Consider the following 22,545-nt stretch of genomic DNA (forward strand, 5'->3'; position numbering starts at 1 on the left):
ATCAGTTGAAAATATTTTGGAAGGAATAAAAAGTTCAGGAGTCTATAAATATATAAAAATTAGACTTCCATATTCCAGGAAAATCCAAAACTTTGAGCAAACAAAGGCAAATTGATAGATATCCCATAAATAGGCCTCTGGGACACCATTTGTTGAAGAGGCTCACAGAGACTGAAGCAGTAGCATGGAGTATGGAGTTTGATAGTACTCATCACATTCTGGAAAAGCATATGAGATCTAGTACATTAACTTGTCAGACACTAGGAGATGTATCCTGGTCCTGGGAATATGGAACTTCCAAACGTTGGGAAAACAGTAGTCTCTCCCTCACCAAGATTATGATAGAAACTTACCCTTCTCAGTTTGCTACCAATTTAGCACTCCCAGCTTGAGATGCACCAGAATTTTCTATGATATTATTTGCTACTATAGCAGATTCTATTTTACAAAAATGCCCTCGGCAATATTTCTGATCCCATATTCTCTTCTAAAACCTTGACAGACCCCACCAAAAGTAGAGTCTATTTAGCCTTTCCTTGAAGTAGGGTGTGCTTTTGACTTCTCCAGCCAACAGAATAAAGAGGAAATGATGTTGTATAACTTTCAAAGCTAGTTCATAAATCGGACACAGCTTCCATCTGGTTCTTCTTTTTTGAGGCACTGGGAACCAGCCACCACACTGCAGAAGTCTGAACTAACCTATATGGACATACTGCATGAAGAGACCAATGTGGAGAAGAACTGAGCCAGCCAACTGCAACCATCATCTGAGAGACATGTGAGTTACTAAGCCTTCAGGTATACCAGTCTCTAACATTAGAATCCTCCAGATGAGCTCCCAACATCAAGCAGAGAGAAGCTGCATCCTATTAAAGTTTCTGACTCATGAGCATAACAAATGCTTGTTTTATGCATCTAAATGTTGGGATAATTCGTTATGCAATGATAGTAACTAGAACCAAAACAAGAGTTTAAGTCTTAAATTTGTAGCTTATATGGCCAGTTACCAGATCCACCACCTCAATATTATAACATAATTGGTTGCTTCAACAACTGACTTTATCCAAGTTCTTTGACATTCTGCAGAAGGCCTATTCTCTGAAAACCTAACTACAAAAGATCAATCAAATAATGCTTTACTTCTGAACCAGATAGAAAAATATAATGGGAAAACCATTTCATAATAACAGTTACCAAAATCTCTAGAGGTTAACAAGAAGTTTATAGGGGCTAAATAAAGAAAATGAAAGGAAACTTTCTAAAGAACATAAGGGAGGACTGGACTGGTTAATTTAGAATGAAATGTTCCATGTGGAAAATCTCTCAGTTTTCACAAATTAATATGTAGGATTCTTGTGATTCTAATGAGAAATCCAAAAGGATTTTTCTTGAAATTTACAAATAAATTCCAAAATTCATTTAGAACAGTAAGATGATTCTGCATAAAATTTTTTAGTAAAAAAGGTGTCATTCAAGGTTTAATCAGGAGACAGAAATAAAACAATTATTTGAACATGGAATATTTAATATGAAGAATGAATAACCATAAAGAAGGTTAGAGTAATAAGGGAATAAGTAATAAGCCAATAAGAAGTAAAGAGAGCTAAAGGACATACAATAAGAGCACATACAATAAGCTACGTATTCTACTTCAGCTGGAGGAGCAGCCTCTTACCCTCCACACCAACCTTGCAATGTCTCTTTAGCACCCTCTACCTGCAAAAGTTATCATGCCACCTGGCAAAGAAAAATATTTAAAGAACCCAGCTCCTTTTCACAGAGCACTCACAGAAGGGTGAATTTGGAGCAGAGAGGTTATATATTGATTACCTGAATGGACAGTAACTTGAGTCATAATGATCTGATACTAAAATATATTATAAACCTATAATAGTGAAAACAACATGAGAGTGGCACAAGGCAAAAATACGTATGTATGTGTATGTAAGCCCCCCCCCACACACATATAAATTTGGTGTGTGAAAGAAGCAGCATTTCAAACAATTGAGGAAATAAAGTAGTTCTTTTTAAGGAAATTGACATAAGATTAGATTCTCATTTCACACTATATACCAAAATAAATTACCAACATATTAAAAATGCAATTTCAGAGAACTTGAACTTCCAATGATGATTGGTTACATCAATTTTCCTTGTCCCAGCTACTATTATTGCCCTTCCTATTGTCATCTATGACAAGTAGAACTCTGATGGAGAAAAGAATCTTTTTTTGATTCCATTAAAGGAACTTTATGTGGATAGCAAGAGCTCTACTACCGCAGAGTTTCCATAAGACAAGGGAGTATTATTTAGCTATAAAAAGAATGAAATCATGTCATTAGCAGGAAAATGGATAGAGCTAGGGATCATCGTGTTCAGTGAAATAAGCTAGCCTCAGAAAGACAAGAATTGCATGTTTATGGTGACATAAAAGTAGAAAAGAGACTACTGGAGAAGGGGAAAGGGATCAGGCAGGGAGGAGGGTCAGGAAAGGGAGTGTAATGATTTGATTGTATATTATATGCATGTATTCCACCATGAAAGGCCAAATTTGCCAGAAAAATTCTTAATAAATTTTGAATATTTTTAATAAAGAATTCTTGAAAATTATTAGGAGAAATGAAAAAATAAAACATATCATATAAAAATATATAAGATATTTAAAAATAAATCTAAGTAGCTAATAAGCATATTACCTTACGAATACCATGGTGATTGTTTCAGTCAGCTTTTTCTCAACTGTGACTAAAAGACCTGACTATAACAATTTTAAGGAAGAAAAGTTTATTTGGAGCCTCATTATTTCAGAGGACCTAGTCCATAGACAGCTCCATTCCTCAGGGCTTGAGGTGAGTTAAAATATCATGAAGGAAAAGTGTGGTGGAGGGAAGCAGGCCAGGACATGGCCACCATGCGGCAGAGAGACTCTGATTGGGTTAAAGCTCTTATAACCCAACCATTTTTCCTCTAAACCTTCTTGCATCATCTCACACATGAACATTTGGAGCACACCTCAGATCCAAAGCATAATAGTGATTAACTTGAAAGAAAATAATAAATTTTCTGTCAAACTGGCTCACATATTTTCACTATAACAAATGTCTTTGAATTACATATAATCTTTCATCCAACAATTACACTTCTACAATGTTATCTTAAGGAATTTATAATGAACATTTACAAGAGTTTATGGCCAAAGTTGTTCATGACAAAATTATTTAATTTGTGATAGCTTAAAAATTGAAACACCGTTGAAGTCCAACAATAGTAGATTGGTGGAATAAATTTTTGTAAATTCCTACAATAAAATAAATACTGTAATGTAATCGTTAAGACCATAGACTCTAGCTATAAATTACCTTGATTTAAATATGAATCTTCTAATGCTCACTTTTAGAGCCTTGAGAAAGTTCTTTTCCCTAAATCTCAGTAGAAAATGGGGATCCTAATAACACTTAATAGGAAGACTATAGCATTCTATGAGAAAAATCTAACAATGAACTCATCATATAGTGTCTACACATAGAGATAATGAAAATTAACTATTGGTATTTTTATTCTGATAGAGTATCATGTAAATATTAAAATAATGTCTCAGTAATACACTTAATAAGATGGGAAAATGTTTATGATGTATTATCAAGGGGAGAAATCAAAATATAAAATTTTATGCAAAGTGTAATACAAACTGTATAACAAAAGACACATGATAAAGGAAGATACAAAGCCAGGAAGATATACATCAAGATGTTACAGTGTTATCTCTAGATTACTATTTTGTCCTTTGTAATGTTCTATATTCTTTCCCAATGGATACCTTTTTTGTAATTTTTTTAAAAATGTCATATATAAAAATGTATCATGTTCAGTTTTCCCCCGGGGTTATCACATCATACATCATTTTATTTTTCCAAAGTTGAAGCACACCTACATTTTCAACAAATTCTTCCTTGTAGGCTATGATTAGATTCAAAGTAGCTGCTTCCCTTCACTGCTTTCCTTGCCTTTTGGCAGATAAAATTGTCAGGAAGGCTTGTCAAGAATGCACTTTCCTGGTTATAGTTGATTTAATGCCAGTCTCTCATTTAAAGTAATGTTTTGATTTTATTCCTGGAGCTCTAACAGGAGTAAGAGTAAAAATATAACGATCAAATCTATTGATTTGGTAATATTCAGAAGGAATTTAAATGAAAATTCAACATAACATTCACTGGTGTGTTTGAGTATTAACTATTCTAAGTTGTCTAGGCTACAAGTAAATAATACTGTGAATATTAATAACGATAATGATAAAATCACAATGTTTTACATGCCAAGAACATAGTAGTTGATCAGCAAATACTTATCCAGCAAAATGGAACTGAAAGAAGTATCAGGCATTGTGTACAAAATTTTCTTATTGAACTTAAGTTGTTCTTAAACTTCAGAGATGTTATGTATTTCATTGTTTATGAAAAAAAGCTTTTTTTTCATAAAGTTTTTGCCTAGGAAATTTGGGGACCCATATTTTAATTGTCACTGGGCTATTTAATAACACAGAGTATCTGTGTTAATACACATTTCACTGCTATAACAAAATACTCAACAAAAACCAACATAAAGGAGGAAATATTTGTTTGAACTCACAGTTTCAGAGGTTTCAGTTCATTATTGTCTGACTGCATTGCTTTGGGCCTGAGGTGAGGCAGAACTTCATGACAGAAGGGCATGACAGAGGAAATCTGCTTGCTTCCTGGCAAGCAGGAGGGAAAGAGGGAGTAGGGGGAATGGGAAGAGGCCAGGGGACAAAGTATATCCTCTAAGGATTTAGCCTCAGTGACCCACGTCTTCCAATTAGGCCCCACCTCCTAAAATTCCTACCACCTCTCATTATTGCCACCAACCGGGGTCTAAGCCTTTAACACATGAGTCTTCGGGGGACCATCCAGATCCCAACTATAAGGAGCATGTTTGACAACAGTAGTTTGTGGCACTTCCCTTCTCTTATAATAAACATCTTGCACTTGCTGTTCATCTTCCAGGAGTCCCAGTCCCTACCATTAACTCTCTTACAATCAAACTTATTCTTTTCATCATTAGTAGAGTCTTTGTTCTTATTACTATCCACCTGTAGTATAGATTGAGTTCAATATTCTAGAAACAAGATAATACCAGTCATCTTAGGAAAATTCAAGTCCAGAGGTAGAAGCAGTCCCTAACCAATAAGCGAGTTCTATGAGCTCATTCTGCCAAATCCACAGATGTCCTGGACTTCATGATTCAAGATGGCTGGTGGGACTTCACCCAACACAGCATGTTCCAGGCAGCATGGTACATGGTGGCAATGCTGTCTTCCTTGAAGGAAGCCTTCTGGAGGTGCCTCTTGGCTCTGCCTTTGAGTCTGCATTAATTGTCTTTTACTATGTAACAAATTACATCAAAACTTAATAGCTCAAAACAACAAATATTTACTATTTCACAGTTTCTTGTGGGTTAGGAATCCGCATGTGGCTAAGCTGGGTGCTCCTGACTTAGGGTATCTTGCAAGACAGCAATCAGTGTAGGCAGGGTTTACTGTCATCCAAAGGCTCACCTGGAGTGGTTATATTTCAGATGACTCACAAAAGATGTTGGCATGCCTCAGGTCCTCACTGGCTCTTGGATGGAGATACTCAAATCCTTGCCATATAGGTATCTCCACAGAGTAGGTTTCAGCAGTAGAGTAAATGTGCCCCAAGTTGGAAGCTGAAGTCTCTTCAAAACCTAATCTTGGAAGTGACATCCCTTCACTTTTGTCATATTCTGCTCATTACAAATGAGTCACTAGGCACAGCCCACTCTAGCAGAGGATGTGCCCAAGGAGATGAATATTGTGAGGGAGAGAACACTAGGGAGTAGTTGCCTATCACAAAATCTCATTACACTGAAGATGGCCACATATGCTTCCAGGGACCTGGAAAATGTAGTTTTCAATTATGTAATGACGTACTTAGCAAAATTCAAAATTCTGCTACTAAATGGAAAGGGGAAAATAAATATTTGTCAGCTAAGTAGAATTCTCTGCCATCCTCACCGGCACTTTGCTCTTCACTCTACAATTTCCTTTTTTCTCCTGTCCTTCTTTCTCTTCTTTAGTATTACTAGAGACTTCATCTAAGCTCTTTGTTTAGTAGAACCCTCCATATGTATTATTCTTATGCAAGAATCTTGCACCAAAACAACCATCCTCCTGAATCAGTTATCAGGATGCTCAGGAATTAGAAGTACCCACTTATTTTACTCCCTAAGCCTCTCTTATAGATTTGAGTTAATGTCAAAAGAGTTAGGTTCACTCTTCCTAAAACTGCTCAAAGTCATCTCTTTCTTTTCATTTACGCTGTAACTACCTTAACATGGACCCTCAATGTATCATGTCTGGAAATAATACCCTATTTGCTTTTAGTATCTTTTAAAAATCCATCCTTAAAAAATCCTATAAAATCAATCTTTCTAAAAGGGTCACATAAAGGCATAACAAGAAGAACTCTTGGATAGAAATTTGGGAGTTTGGAATTTAGTCTCAGCTTTCCTCCTTATACACTATTTGACCTCAAGACCACAAAATCCTCTGAGACTCCATTTCCTCACCTGTGATTTTAATATCAAATCATGATATGAGTACAATCAAGTTCCTCAGTGGAGAGGGGGAATGCAAAGAGTTTGTCTGGCAATTTCTTCTCTTCAGTTAGATTCCACAGTTGCTTAAATGACAAACACAGTTTTCAGTGGCTTTAATCCGGGTGAGATACACTCCCAAGCAAATAACTAATAAAGTTATGGGGAAGGGGACTTCCCAATTTTATTGTCTTGGTGTGCTGCATTTCACTACCACATGGTTTTCCTAAATCACATGATTCTCAACTTAGAGGCCATCAATGGCTTCCCAATGTCCATTCACTCATTTATTTAATAAATATGTATTAAACATTTACCATATGCCAGAACCCTTGTTGGGACCTAGAGACAATAAGGTGAACACAACCAATGTTGTTCCTGTCCTCAGAGAATATGAATTTAATGGGAGAAGTCACACAATTTAAAAAGCAGTGACAATAAAGTGTTATATGTGTTTGATAAAGGATATTCTATGAGCACTTAGTAGGAGCCTCTAACCTAGACGGAGTCAGAGAAACATTACAGAAAAGGAAATCTCAATTTATTTTCAAACTCTCCTTGTTCTTTTCACACCTATGGTTTTTACTATGTTTGCCCCCCACCTTTTTTTAAATACAATCACATCTGTGGTGAATATATTCTATAACACCATAAAATCACTGTCTCCCTCCAGAACCTCTCTCTTCTTCCTATTGCCAAACCATAAGTAATTCCAAGTAATATTTCAGACACTGGGAGCTTTTCATTTTGGCCTATCAACAAAGTTTTGGGGCCATATTTTTTTCTGACTTGTTTTATAACTGGCTTGTCTTCTTTAAACCCACTTCAACCTCTATTATTCAGCCGCCACTGCAGGGTAGTCTATAATCTAAAAAGGAACTTACAGTCATTTGCTCCAAGAAAGTTCACCAATGGACCCCTCAAGGATTCTGGGGATGTTTGAAATCCATTGAGATGGAAAAGTATGTTGGAAGTTTCGAAACAGCCTAATAATTGTATCAAGGTCCTTTATCGTAATGTCAAGCATGGGTGCATAAAATAGATTGAGTCCAACCGTGCTCATTATTTACTTGGGCTACACATCGTTAATGAAGGGTGAGAAATCAAACCAAGTGTTCTCAGCACCACTTCAACAAGCAATTCCACCAGGAAATCACCTTGGCAGTCTAGAAGGCAATTTGAAGTAATTTCATGTATTTCCATCACCCTATTTTAGCCGTATGTTTGATGTCCTTCCGATAGTACAACTCTTTATAAAAAGAGTTTGAGATACAAATTGATATTTGAAGGATTAGATAGGACCATAGTTGAACTCTGTTCTTGGCTTGAATTCTGCTGGGCATTTGCTGTGGGACCTATCAAAAGTTACCTGCCCACATACACCTGCTTTCCCATTATGAAATTGATAGTTCAAGGGAAATCTATGGCTTAAAAAGTGTCTATGAATCAATAGAATGCCTTGAAGAGACTATAATGTAATTCAAGTTCATTACTTCTGTTATCAATCACTTCTTTTCCTGATACATTATTTTTTAATATTTTTATTTTGTTTATTTATTTTTATGTGGAGCTAAGGATTAAACCCAGTGCCTAACATGTGCAAGGTAAACACTCTGCTGAGCCACAACCCCAGCCCTGATTCATTATTCATAGCAGCTAAATTAATATAATTGGTAATACACCTTAATTTTGTTTTTCACAATGACCATAGCACCTCTCTTGTTTTTATTCCTTCTTCCTTGTTTTAGCCTTGTACTTAGAAATAATCAACCATACACATTTCACTCATGGGGAAAAACAATAATCTTAACTAGATTTTCTAAATATTTTTTTAGTTGTAGATGTACACAGACTTTATTTTGTTTATTTATTTTTATGTGGTGCTGAGGATCAAACCCAGTGCCTCACACATGCTAGCTCTCTACCACAACCCCAGCCCCTAAATTTCTATTTTTGAGAAAAAAATTTTCCCCAAACAATTCCTTCTCTCTGCCATGCCAATAAATCGGCCATTGATAATCGTTCTTGCCATTTTTGCCCACAAAAAGCAGAGCATCTAAAAGTTAACAGCATTTGTTTATCTTTTTCATGCCTGTTTTTAGTGAGCTTTTTCAACTGCTGTGACTAAATGCCTCAACCAGCACACTGATCACAGTTTCAGAGATATCAATCCATAGACAGCGGGCTTCATTCCTCAGGGCTCCTGGTAAGACAGGAAAAACATGTCAGAAGCATGTGGCAGAGGGAAGCAGCTTACATGTGATGCGGAAGCCGAGAGAGTCTCCACTCTTGAGATACAAAATATGTACCCCACAGCCAAGCCTCAATTCCCACCTCCACCAGCCACACCCTACACTTCAGTTACCACTCAGTAAGTCCCTATCAGGGGATTAAATCACAGATTGGGTCAAGACTCTTAGAACCCAATCATTTCTCCTCTGAACCTTCTTGCATTATCTCACGTGAGCTTTGGGGGAACACCTCACATCCAAATCATAACAATGCCATATGTAACAGTTCATTCACCTTGAAGAAAACACTAGGATTGGCCTCAGTGATGAACTGAAAATTCTCTTCTGTACAAGACTGAAGGATATACAAGGCCGAGGTGGTTTCACAATCTGGCGTGAGCTGGGCACAGTGGCACAATGCCTGAAATTCCTGTGACTCTGGAGGCTGAGGCAAGAGGATCACAAATTCAAAGCCAGGCCAAGCAACTGAGCAAGGCCCTGAGTGACTTAGCAAGACCTTGTCTCAAAATAAAAAAAAATAAAATGGGCTGTGGATGTGTGGATGTGGCTCAGTGGTTAAGTGTTCTTGAGTTCAATCCCCAGTACCAAAAAAGAAAAAAAAAATTACATCAAACTGCAGCACCACCATTTAGCTGGGAGTTAGAGAAATACTGAATCAATCAAAGGTAAAATCATATGGAAGGTAAAACCTACTCTCTTACCTTCTACTTTTATCCCATCCCAGTATTCTCATGCTACCATGTTTTCCAATTTCTTTTGAGTTCTATCCCCTGGTAGTTCTTTTCCCTTGTGAAGATTCATCTATTCTGATATTGACTAGAATCCTAGAACCTCAGATTGGGAAAAGAACATGAACTCATCAGCTCTATTTAGTGAATAAATTCTGCTGTAACATTTGTCAGTATTGTTTCCAGCCTCTGCCTAGAAACCAAGAAATTTACAATCTCATGAAGTAGCCTTTTTCATTGTACAAGATGTAATTAATTAAAAGAATTGTTTTCTACTGAATCAAAATTTGCTGACTATTCATTTCCACTTCTGGCATTCTGTTCATTTGTTTGTTGAGGAGGAGAAAATTATGAAGAATATTTAAGGGTAACTCTAAGGGTTTCCAGAAAAAGCAGAAAGATCAGTGTATGAAAAAGCACAGTAGGTCTAGCTGCAAGTCATTTGGGGTAGATAGTTTACCCCTCTGGATGTTTGTGTCTCCCAAAATATGATGTGTTGAACTCCTAACCCCTGGCCTCATGGTGTTGGGAAGTGGGACACTGGGAGGTAATTAGATCGTGAGGGCTCTGCCCTCTGGAATTGTTGACCCTAGAGGCCCAAAGGAGCTCATTTTCCCCTTCCACCATGTGATGACTGGGCAAGAAGTCATCACTGATAGATCAGGAAACATGCCTTCACTAGACACAGAATTCTGTGATGCCTTAACCTTGTGGTTCCTGGCCTCCCAGAAGTGTGAGAGACTATTTCTGTGGTTTACTAGCCATTCAGTCTATAGTATTATTTAAAACAAACAAACAAGTGAACTGATACTTAATTCTCTGTGTCTTTTCTGTCTTGGGGAATTTTTCAGCCTTTACCATCCACACTTTTCTCTCTCCAAAACCTTGTACTACACTACTACATATCACCTCTTACATTTTCTATCACTCTACATTGTGCAGCCTTTTTTTGTTTGTTTGTTTTTGATACTGGCGATTGAACCTAGGAGTGCTTTAACATGGAGCTACATTCCCAGGCCTTTTTATTTTGTATTTAGAGACAGGGTCTCACTAAATTGCTTAAGGCCTCTTTAAGTTTCTAAGGCTGCCCTCCAACTTGTGATTCTCCTGCCTCGGATTCCTGAGTTGCTGGGATTATAGGCATAGCCCAGCATCTCCTGTATGTAGCCTTTCAGTCTGGTTTGAGTCATTTCCAACATCAACCCTGCTGGACCTCATGTTGTCACCCTGCTTCTCTTCTTTTCAAAAATAATGGAAAGAGGCTGTTTTCAAGATGGCAGAATAGAGGAGGTCACTTTCCTGGTTGCTCCATGGTGTGAAACCAAGAAAGCAGACAGGCAGCTTCTCATCAAAGTGGGTGAAATAAAAGGGGGTGGATACTTTACAGGGAAGTACTTCTGGATATTCAAAGCAGATAAGGGACTCAGGGAATGGATATAATAAGATAATGAAGAAATCCCAGAGCTGCCAGCACCAGTGGCACCAACCAGAGCAGTCCCTCCAAGAACAAAGTGGAAGGATAAGAGAATTAAAGAAACCCACACTTTTAGGAGGCCTGAGGTGTGTCTGGGCACAGAGAGATCAGATATCAAAGACACTACCCGACTAAACGGAAAGGTGTGCTGTACAATATGCAGAAAAGAAGCAGCATCTCTCCTGCTGCCTGCAGAGGATAGAGAAAGGAACCATATTACTGGGGGGCCTGCAACTGGGGGAGCAGATTCTCAGCAAACCTGAGCTTGGCCTGAAATATAGGCCTCACAAAGCCACACCACATGATATAGAGTGTGCCTAAGCAAGCAGGAGAAAATCAAATGTGGAGAGGAGTTTACACAAGGGAATAGAGGTCATAGAAACCCACCCAGCTCACCTACTCCCCCTTCTGACTGGTGCTATGCAGGACCAGCTGGGAGAAATGCCAGGCCAGTAATTCAGAAGGGCAGAGGCAGGCGTGATTGAGTTTGGAGTCTGAACCTGAGACCAGGAATTCAAGGTCCATGGGAGATGAACTAAGGATTGGCTCCTCCATGGCATAAGTTGAACCCACGGGAGATCCCTAGGGTAAGTCTTCCAGTAAGGAATGGCAATTCCTAGGCCTGGGAGGTGCACTGATTCAAAATCTTTAGACCAATTGCCATTCAACAAATAATGTGGAGCCTATCTAAGCCTAAACTCCACCTCCAAGAGCTCCAGCTATAGCATTTCCTTTCACACTGCAGCAACCCAACCTGAGACTGCTGAGGAGGGAAGCCGAGAATCTTTTGAACTCTAATGGAAAAAATTCATGAACTTTTCATCAAGATCTTGTTTTCTTTCTTTCTTTCTTTTTTTCTTTTCTCTATTTAATTGTGACCTGAATAGTTCATGGACACTTATACATATTTGTAATTGTTTCTTTTTTCTCATTCTACCATTTTTTAAAGAAAATTGTTTTTCATGGTTCAATATTTTTAGGATGTTTGATTAGTGTGTTTCAGTTTTGTTTTGTATTCTTTTATTTTTAATTTTTAAAATTTTTATTTCATATATTTTTTCTCTCACTTATCTGTTTTCCTTGATTCTCTTTCTTTCTTTTCTTTGCTAATAACCAATCTCTATTGTTCTCTCCTTCAATCTTCTTTTAATTTTTTATTTCTATTTTCTCTCCTCCTCCCTTATAATCATCACTTCCTACATCACTCTGCTTTCTCCCTGTTCACCATTCAAAATTGTAAAACCTTTTGAAAACTTACTGTTTGTTCTGTGGGAAATAATTGATCACATCATTTCTGTTTATTGTGACAATTAACATTGTAGATGTCATAGCAGGAACTATTTGGTTTAATGCTGTATATCATTTGCATTGGTTGTTGTTATTATTTATTACCTTTTAAATGGTGAGGTACTGGAAATATTTAGGGACCTTATAGGACCACAGTGTAGAAACTTTGCTGTCTCAGATCAATATTGTTAGAAGGGTAGACACACAAACAACATGAAAAAGCAAGAGAATAAATCATCCCAAACAGACAATAATACTTCAATAACAGAATCCATCAACAACACGGTGGAAGAAACGTCATGGAAGGATTTTGGAATGTTCATAGTTAAACTGATCTGCCAGGTAAAGGAAAATGTAAGAAGCAAAATCAGAGAAAGAATACAGGACATGAAAGATCACTTCAGTAAATAAACATTCTAAAAAAATCAAGCAGAAATCCTAGAAATGAAGAAACTAGTAAACCAAATTAAAAATTCAATGGAAAACATCACCTGCAAACTAGACCACTTGGAAGACAGAGTTTCAGGCAATGAAGACAAAATATATAATCTTGAAAATAAAGTTGACCATGTTGATAAGATGTTAAGAGACCATGAACAGAACTTACAAGAAATATGGGATAACATAAAAAGATTAAATGTAGGATTTATTGAAATAAATGAAAGCTTGGAGATACAAACCAAAGGAATGCATGATCTTTTCACTAAAATAATATCAGAAATTTCCCCAAATCTTAAGAATGAAATGGAGTATTAAATATAAGAGGCTTACAGGACCCCAAATGTACAAAATTGCAACAGACCCACATCAAGGCACCTTATTATGAAAATGCCTAACACCCAGAATGATAGAATTTTAAAGGCTTCCAGAGAAAAACAACAGGTCACATTTACAGGGGAACAAATCTGGATCTCAGCTGATTTCTCAACCCAGATCCTCAAAGTTTGTAATAATACATATCAAGCTCTGAAAGAAAATGGATGCCAGCCAAGAATACTCTACCCAGCAAAATTAAACTTTAGAATTGATGATTGTTATGGTTTGAATGTGAGTTGTCCCCCAAAAGCTCATGTGTGAGACAATGCAAGAAGATTCAGAGAAGAAATGATTGGGTTATGAAAACCTTAAGCCAATCAGTGAATTAATCACCTGATAGGATTGAGTGGTGACTAAAGGCTGATGGGGTGTGGCTGGAGGAGGTGGGGCATTGTGGGCATGGCTTTGGGGTATTTATATTTGTATCTTGCAAGTGAAGTAAGTCTCTCTCTCTCTCTCTCTCTCTCTCTGTCCCCCCACCCCATCCCCCACCGCTTTCTGACCATCATATGAGCCGCTTTCCTCCACTACTCTTCCACCATGATGTCCTGCCTCACTTCTACCCCCGAGGAATGGAGCCTGCTGTCTGTAGATTGAGATCTCTGAACCCCCCCCCCCCCCCCCCGCAATAAACTTTCCTCCTCTAACATGGTTCTGGTCTTATTTTAGTCACAGCAGTATATAAGCTAACTAAAACAGAAATTGGCACCAAGAAGTAGGGTCATTGTTCTCACTAACCTGACCATGTGGTTCAAGAGCTATTGGAGCTTTTTGGAGTTTGTTGGAGGAATTTTGAGATATGTGTAGCATTACAAACTGGAAATAGATTAGATTGTTGTAAATTGAACTTAATGGCTGATTCTGATGGGTAGCCTAAAGACCAGAATGCCAATAGGACAGCGGACAGTGAAAACAAGGCTCAAGTGTAAAAGGAGGACATCACTGGTAATAAGACTAAAGGCCATTTATGTTATGCTCTGGCTGAGAAGTTGTCTGTATTTTGCCCATGTCCTGAGACTTTTTGTGGGGCTGATTTTAAAAGTGATGGACTTCTTAATCTGGCAGAAGAAATGCCTAGGCAGCATAACATTCAGGAAGTGGCATGGGTATTGCAAGTGGCTTTTAGCCAAGTTTATTGTGATATTCAGAGAAGAAAACAGCAGGAAGATTTGAAGAACTTGGACTTGAAAGGCAGGAGTAAAACTGAGCCTAAGGGAGTTACAGTTGTTAAAGACATTACTGCCACTAAGAAAATCCTGAAGCCTTTTTAGAGACAATAAGAAAGATGACTTGAGGGCATCTCAGGAGCTGGCAAGACCACACCCATCTCAGGTTCAAGGGAATAAAAGTGAAAATTTCCTTGAGAAAAGATCATTGGGGAGTACTTCTTGCACAAGGGGGGCTAGGGAGCTTTTTTGAACTTGCTCAGCCACCCAGACACTCAGATCCTTCTGCAGCCAGGGTCCCTGGAGGCTTGGCTGCTGCTCAAAATGACAGCAGACCTTGGCATCAACCGTGTGGTGCTGGTTCTGGAGGAATGCAGGATACTAGAGTCAGGAGTTCATGGAATCTTCCACCAAGATTTCAAAGGAAATCCTGGGAGGCTAGGCAAAATGCAGCAGGGTCAGAGCCCTTGCAGGCAGCCCATAAAAGGGGAAATCATGGAGGTGTGAGGAGGAAGCTGAAGTTGCAATGAAGACCCCCAAGATTAAGAAATGTGAGTAATGTGGGTCAACATCCTAGGAAGGTTGAAGAAATTGAGCAAAGGCAAGCCAACAGAAAGTCCACTTGGGCTGCAACCAACAAGGCCACAGGGTTGCAAGTACAGAAGTCCTTTGGAGAGGGCATCATGCCATGTGCTGCAGATGCCAGATCCTGTAGAACCATTTTGTCCAGCTGGATTTCAGTCTTGCTTTGGTCTCATCCCATTTTTCTATGCCTCTATTTTTGTAAATGGAAATGTTTACTCAGTGCCTTTATATATTGGATATTTGTAAGTTGCTTTTAATTTTACAGGAGTTCATAATGTGAGATTGCCTTGATCCTCAGAGAAGACTTTGGACTTGAACTTCAAGCAATCTTTGAACTGTTAAGACTATGGGGACTCTTGGGAATGGACTAAATGTATTTTGCATTGTCAGATGAGTGTGAGCTTTTGGGGGCCAGGAGCAGAATGTGAGGTGTTCCCTAAAAGTTCACATGCGAGACAATTGCAAGAGGATTCAGAGAAGAAATGATTGGGTTACAAAAGCCTTAACCCAATAAGTGAATTAATCACCTGTTGGGATTAATTGAGTGGTAACTGAAGGCTGGTGGGGTGTGGTGGAGGAGGTGAGGCATTAGGGGTGTGATTTTGGGTTATATATTTGTGTCTGGCAAGTGGAATCTCTCTGCTTCCTGATTTTCGTGTGAGCTACTTCCCTCCACTACACTCTTCCACCATGATGCTCTGCCTCACCTCTAGTCCTGAGGAATGGAGCCTGCTGTCTGTGAATTGAGACTTCTGAAACTCTGAGCCTCCAAATAAACTCTTACTTTAATATTGTTCTGGTCTGGTCTTTTAGTCACAGCAGTAAAAAAGCTGACGAAAACAACAATGAAATAAAAACCTTCCATGATAAACCAAAGTTAAAAAAATTTACAACTAGAAAGTCTGCAGTATAAAACATACTCAAAGAGCTACTTCATGAAGAAGAAAGGAAAAATAAAAGTGAAAACCAGCAAAGAGAGGAACTACACTAGAAAAATGGTCATAGACATATGACATATCAATCAAAAGACATAGACTGGGAGATTGGATTAAAAATAAGACCCAACAATATGCTGTCTCTGAGAGACACACCTCATAGGCAAAGACATCCAAAGACTGAAGGTAAAAGGATGGGGGGAAATATAGTATTTACATGGATCTCAAAAATAAACACAGGTTTCTTTCTTCATATCAGTAAAGTGGACAAGCCAAAGCTTGTCCAGAAGGGGAAAAGAAGGTCATTTCACACTGTGAAAGGAATTATACGTAAACAAAACGTAACTATTATAATTATTTATGCCCCAAACAATGGAGCATTTACATACATCAAACAAACTCTTCTTAATTTCAAGAATCAACACAATAATCAACACACAACACAATTATACTGAGTGACTTTAACATGCCTCTCTCATCACTGGATATAGATTCTCCAAACAAAAACTGAACAAAGAAGCTATAGAATTAAAAAAATATAATCAATAATTTAGACATAGCAGACATATGTAGAATATTTTATTCATCAATGAATAAATACACTTTTTTATAGCAGCACATGGATCTTTTTCTAAATAGACCACATCTCAGGCCACAAAGCAACTCTTTATCAAATACAAAAAAAATAGAGATAATACCTTGCATTCTATCAGATCATAATGGAATGAAATTATAAATCAATGATAAAATTAAAAATAGAAATTATTTTAATAACTGTAGATTAAATGATACACTATTGAATGACCCATGGATATAAGAAGAAATCAGGTATTAAATAAAAAAATACTTAGTGGTAAATGAGAATAGCAACACATCATATCAAAATCTCTGGACAATCTTAAGAGGAAAATTCACTGCACTGAGTGCATTCATTAAAAAAAATCATGAAATAAATAATTTAACTACATATCTCAAAGACCTAAAAAAATAAGAACAAATCAACATCAAAAGCAGAAGGGAGGAAATAATTAAAATCAGAGCTAAAATCAATAAAATAAAAGCAAAATATTTTTTTAAAACTCAATGAAACAAAAAGTTTGTTCTTTGAAAAAAAATAAATAGAATTGGTAAACCCTTGGCCAAGCTAAGCTAGAGAAAAGGGGGAAAAAAACTCAAATTACTAAAATTTGTGATATAAAAGCAAATATCATTATGGACACTAATGAAATAAAGATAATAATCAAAAAATATGAAAATTCATACTTCAATAAATAGAAAATCTTGAGGACATTGACAAATTTCTAGAGACATATGACCTACCCATATTGAATCTGGAAGACACAAAAAGTTTAAACAGGTCAATTTCAAGCAATGAAATAGAAGACACCATCAAAAGCCCACCAACAAAGCAAAGCCCGGGACCAGGCAGATTTTTAGCTGAGTTCTATGAGACCTTCAATGAAGAACTAAAACCAATATTCCTCAAATTATTCCATGAAATAGAAAAGAAGGAAACCCTTCCAAATTCATTCTATGAAGCTAGTATCACCCTGATACTGAAACCAGACAAAGACACATCAAGGAAAGAAAACTTCAGACCAATATCCCTGATGAACATAGATGCAAAAATACTTAATAAAATACTGGCAAATAGCATAGAGAAATATATTTAAAAGATAGTGGACCATGATCAAGTGGAGTTCATCCCAGGAATGAAAGGTTGGTTCAACATACAGAAATCAATAAATGTAATTCATGACATGGATAGACTGAAGACAAGAATCAAATGATTTTCTCAATAGATGTAGAGAAAGCATTTGACAAAATACAGCATCCATTTATGCTCAAAACACTAGAAAAACTAGAGATAGTAGAAACATACCTCAACATTGTAAAAGTTATATATGTTAAACACAAGACAACATCATTCTAAACAGAGAAAAACTGAAAACATTCCCTCTAAATACTGGAACAAGACAGAGATGACCTCTGTCACCATTTCTATTCACTATAGTTCTTGAAACTCTAGCCAGAGCAATTAGACAAAAGAAAGAAATTTAAGGGATACAAATAGGAAAAGAAGAGTTCAAAATATTCCTATTGCCAACAAAATGGTTCTATATTTAGGAGACCCTGAAAACTCCACCAGAAAACTTTTAGTACTCATAAACAAATTCAGCAAAGTACCAGGATATAAAATTAATGCCCATAAATCAATTGCATTCCTATACACCAATGAAGAATCAGACGAAAGATAAATTAGGAAAACTACTCCATTCACAATAGCCTCAAGAAAATAAAATGCTTGGGAAAAAAAATCTAACAATAGAGATGAAAGTCCTTTATAAAGGTCTACAGAATGCTAAAGAAAGAAAAAAAGACCTTAGAAGATGGAAAGATCTCCCATGTTCTTGGGTAGACAGAATTAATATTTCTCAAAATAGCCATACTACCAAAAGCACTATACAGATTTAATGCAATTCCCATTAAAATTCCAATGATGTTTTTCAGAGAAAACAGCATGAAATTCATTTGGAAAAATGAATTAACAAAGCAATTCTTAGCGAGAAAGGTGAAGCAAGAGGCATCACAATGCTAGGCTTAAATTATAGTACAGAACTGTGGTAACAAAAATATCATGGTATTGGTACCAAAACAGAAATGAAGACTAATGGGACAGAAAAGAAGACATAGAGGCAAACCCATTGTAATACAGTTATCTCATACTAGACAAAGGTGCCATAAACATACACTGGAGAAAAAATAGCTTCTTCAACAAATGGTTCTGGGAAAACTGGAAATCCATATGTAGTAGAATAAAATTTAACCCCTATCTATCACCCTGAAGAAGACTCAACTCAAAGTTGATTAGGGACCAAGGCATTAGACCAGAGACCCCACACCTACTAGAAGAAAATGTAGGTCCAACTTTTCATCACATCAGCTTAAGAACCGACTTCCTCAGTAAGACTCCAAAAGTGCAGGAAATGAAATAAGATATCAATAAATGGGATTGCATCAAATTAAAAAGTTTCCCCACAGTGAAGGAAACAATCAATGATATTCCTTCAAAAGCCCAAACAAAATATGAGGCCTCATCCTGAAATGAGGTGGCTTCAAGGACATGTTATTTCTGGCTAGAAGTGTGCAGTCACCCGATCTGAAACCACATTATGTAGACTGGTTCGTGGGGTTTTTTAGTGATGGCATATTCAGAATCTTCGATCTCTAATTTGACTCTATTAGAAATACTTAGAAACCTTGGAAATTAATGTTGGTTTTGTATAATAATGACTTCCAAGGTGAATTAATAGATTTAGTAAAAATATAGATATATCTCTATCTCCATCTACCTATCTATCTATAAGAATGCAGCCCCCAGAGCTCCAATTACAAAACTGTCTGCCATTTTCCTTGTAAAGCAAAACTACTCTAAAGATGGAGAACCACCAAGGTACCTAATACTCCCAGCCTCCTCAGTCCATTGTAAACAAGCTCCTCTTCAATCTGTTTACTAACACTACAGTCTCAGGGGCATTCATGGCCTCTCCTCTGTAGCAATTTTCCACCATCCTTCAGTGATTTCACTCCTTGCTTTTGTCTACTTTCTTGCTGTCCTTTCTCTAACTCTCCATTCGCTCATGCTGAAAATGAAATTGCTTCCCAGGCATTTATCCATAGCTCTTTTCTTAATCTACATGTGCTCCTTGGGAGTTCTTCTAAATCCTGGCTCCAACTACCACTTATATATCTATGATTCACACATGCCCATGTTCTGCTTTACTGCTTTTTCAAGTTTCCTGCTAGTCATAACAAATCATTGAAGTTAAAATTTTTAGAAATAAAATGCTCCCACTGTATCCCCCCACCAACACATGTCCCCATTTGGGAGTCGGGGTAAATAAAATACCAGTGTGGATGTTTTCAACTCTAATAAAACCCAAACTCAATTATTTTAACAATAAGGAAAATATATTATTTCACATAATGAGAATTTTGGAGAGAGCCCAGTACCTTGGTTAGTTAACTCAGAGGATAAATGACCTCAAGCAAGACCCAGCTTCTTTCTATTTTTACTTTCTGCTATTCTTGCTCTGTTGGTTTAATCCTTAGGCTACTCACTCGTGAGATGGCTTCCTAATTCCAGACATCACAGCCAGATAGGATGATAATCGTTTGAAAAAGATAGGGGCCATTTCTTTTCCTGTGTGGTTTCTTGTCAGCAAAGAAAATCTGCCCCAGGAGTGGAGACTGCTCACTTATCTCAGTGGCCAGAATTGCATCACATGCACTTTCCAATATCATCTACTATAAAATAAAAATGGAGGAATCAGTGTGTTGAGCCTGCTTCCCTTGCCTCACCTTGAGAAAAAGGTGGGTGTCTGAGACAAGCAAGAATTCTTTTTGAAAATAGAGGAAGTATTGAATCAGTAATGATTAGGTTTGGATGGTATGAACAAAGACCCAATGCAACAGGCGTTTAAAATTTATAAAGAAATCCAAAGGCAGATAAATGTCTTGGCTTCCTGAAATGAAGAGGGATATTAGAGATTCCTTCTGAGCTTTCTGCTCTTCTATATGAGGCTTCCATACCACAGTCCAGCTACCTCTTCTGCATTCTAGGCAGCAGGATTAAGGAAATAAAAGAGAAGGGCGCAGCCTCTCTCTTTGTGGTATAGGGGATTGAACTCAGGGGTGCTCAACCAGTGGGCAACACCCACACCTCTTTTCATTTTCATTTTGAGACAGGGTCTCATTAAATTTCTGAGGCTGGCCTTGAACTTGTGATGCTCCTGACTCAGCCTCCTGAGTTATTGGGGCTACAGGTGTGTGCCACCCTACCCAGATCCAATCTCTCTCTTTTAAGGAGAGCTCCTAAATATTTCAGATAAGATTTGTGCTTACACTGTAAAGGAGAGTTGCTAAATGCCATCTTCAGCTTGTTCAGGGCTTTGTTACCAAGGAATGAGGTCTACTGGGAGGTAACCAGCAACTTTTCTATGGTGTGAATGGCTGCACAGGCAGCCAACTGAATCTGCTGCTCTCACCATTCTCCCAAGCCATTCAAGCTCGAATCCAAACATTTTAAATTAGTTAAGATACTGAAGGGGACACTGAGCCCCAGTGATTTAGTCTACAACACATTTAGCAAACCTTTTCCTTTATCTCAAATCCTATTGCCGTTGATCAGATCTTGTGCCATCTGGATGTTGTAACAGCTTCCTACCAGTCTCTCTATCTCCACACTTCCTACTGCAGACTACTCCACACATTTCCTCCAAGTTCTTTCTTAACCCATTAAATTCCAAGTTTTGGGCCCTGCAAATCTTTCAATGAAATTGACACAGGTGCATTAAAATAAATTGGAAATAATAATCTAGAGCTTACATATCCCTTCTTACCATTAAGAATGAACATACAGATTATTCTATAAATAGAACACTGGAACAGTACAGTATATATACACATAAGCCATCCAATATATACAACATTGGGAAAATATGATATCCATTTGTACATTACACAATATACAAAGAAGTGACTTTCATAACCTGTTCAACAATTAATTTGAAGGAAAGAAGTAAAACACTTGAAACAAACAGTGCATTACATTTTTTGACAATATGTTGCCAGTTTTACATGATAATGCTTGCTTTGACATCAGCTGTTCTTGCCCTTTGAGAATTATACATCTTCTCAGGTCCTGTCTGATATCTTAGATAATAGTAAGTCTGGGCATGTTGTGCTTTCTTCCTCTCTTTCCTTTGATCGTTTTAGGTATGCCAAGTAGATGTCTCTCAAAATCCAACAAATCTGTGAGTTATTTCTTGTTTTTGTTCACAAATTCATGAATAATCAATTATTTATTTATTTACTGGCTTTTAAAAATAGTTTTACTAAGGAGGTATAACTTGCATAAATCATAAAATTCACTCCATGTTAGTTGACAGTGATTTTTGGCATATTTATACAGTTGTGCAACAATCACAATTAGGTTTTGAAACATTTCCGTCAATTTGAAAAAATATAAACCATGCATTTATAATACACATGTCAATTATTCAAATGAACAAAGGTCAGTACCATTTTTTAACTCTAGTAGAAGTTGAATATTTTAACTAACCAATCGTGTTTCTTCATACCAGCATTGAAATTGCTTAAATACCTACTACCTTTGGTTGAGGCACATTGGTTCTACTCTTTATTTCTTTTTTCCATTATTGAACTTTGCCAAGGGGTACCATTATCATAGTTCATTCTAACAATAACATATTTATTATATAGGCGTTTTACAATGAGAATCTGTATCAAATGCGTGATCATACAACCCTCTTGCTTGTCTTTCATCAATGTTGTCAGTTTCAGAGCACACTGATTTAATCTGTTTTCCCTCATGGTGCCTATAGGTTGTAATCCAATATTTTGAAGATGTACCAACCAGTTATAACCAATGAATAGGTTATTGAAAAAATATCAGTGTGATTGTAGATTCTTGACTGCTTTCATCATTTGTAGAACTGCCTTATTCCCAAGCGAAAGAACATGATTGGGTCCCTTTTAAGCACTTTTTCCACAATACAAATCAAAATTCTAGCAATATCCCACTACACCACACAATGACCAGTATTTATAACCAAATCTTAAACACTTATCTCTTATAACGTTTTT

This window comes from Marmota flaviventris, chromosome 3 (assembly GCF_047511675.1).
Source record: "Marmota flaviventris isolate mMarFla1 chromosome 3, mMarFla1.hap1, whole genome shotgun sequence".
Lineage (NCBI taxonomy): Eukaryota > Metazoa > Chordata > Mammalia > Rodentia > Sciuridae > Marmota > Marmota flaviventris.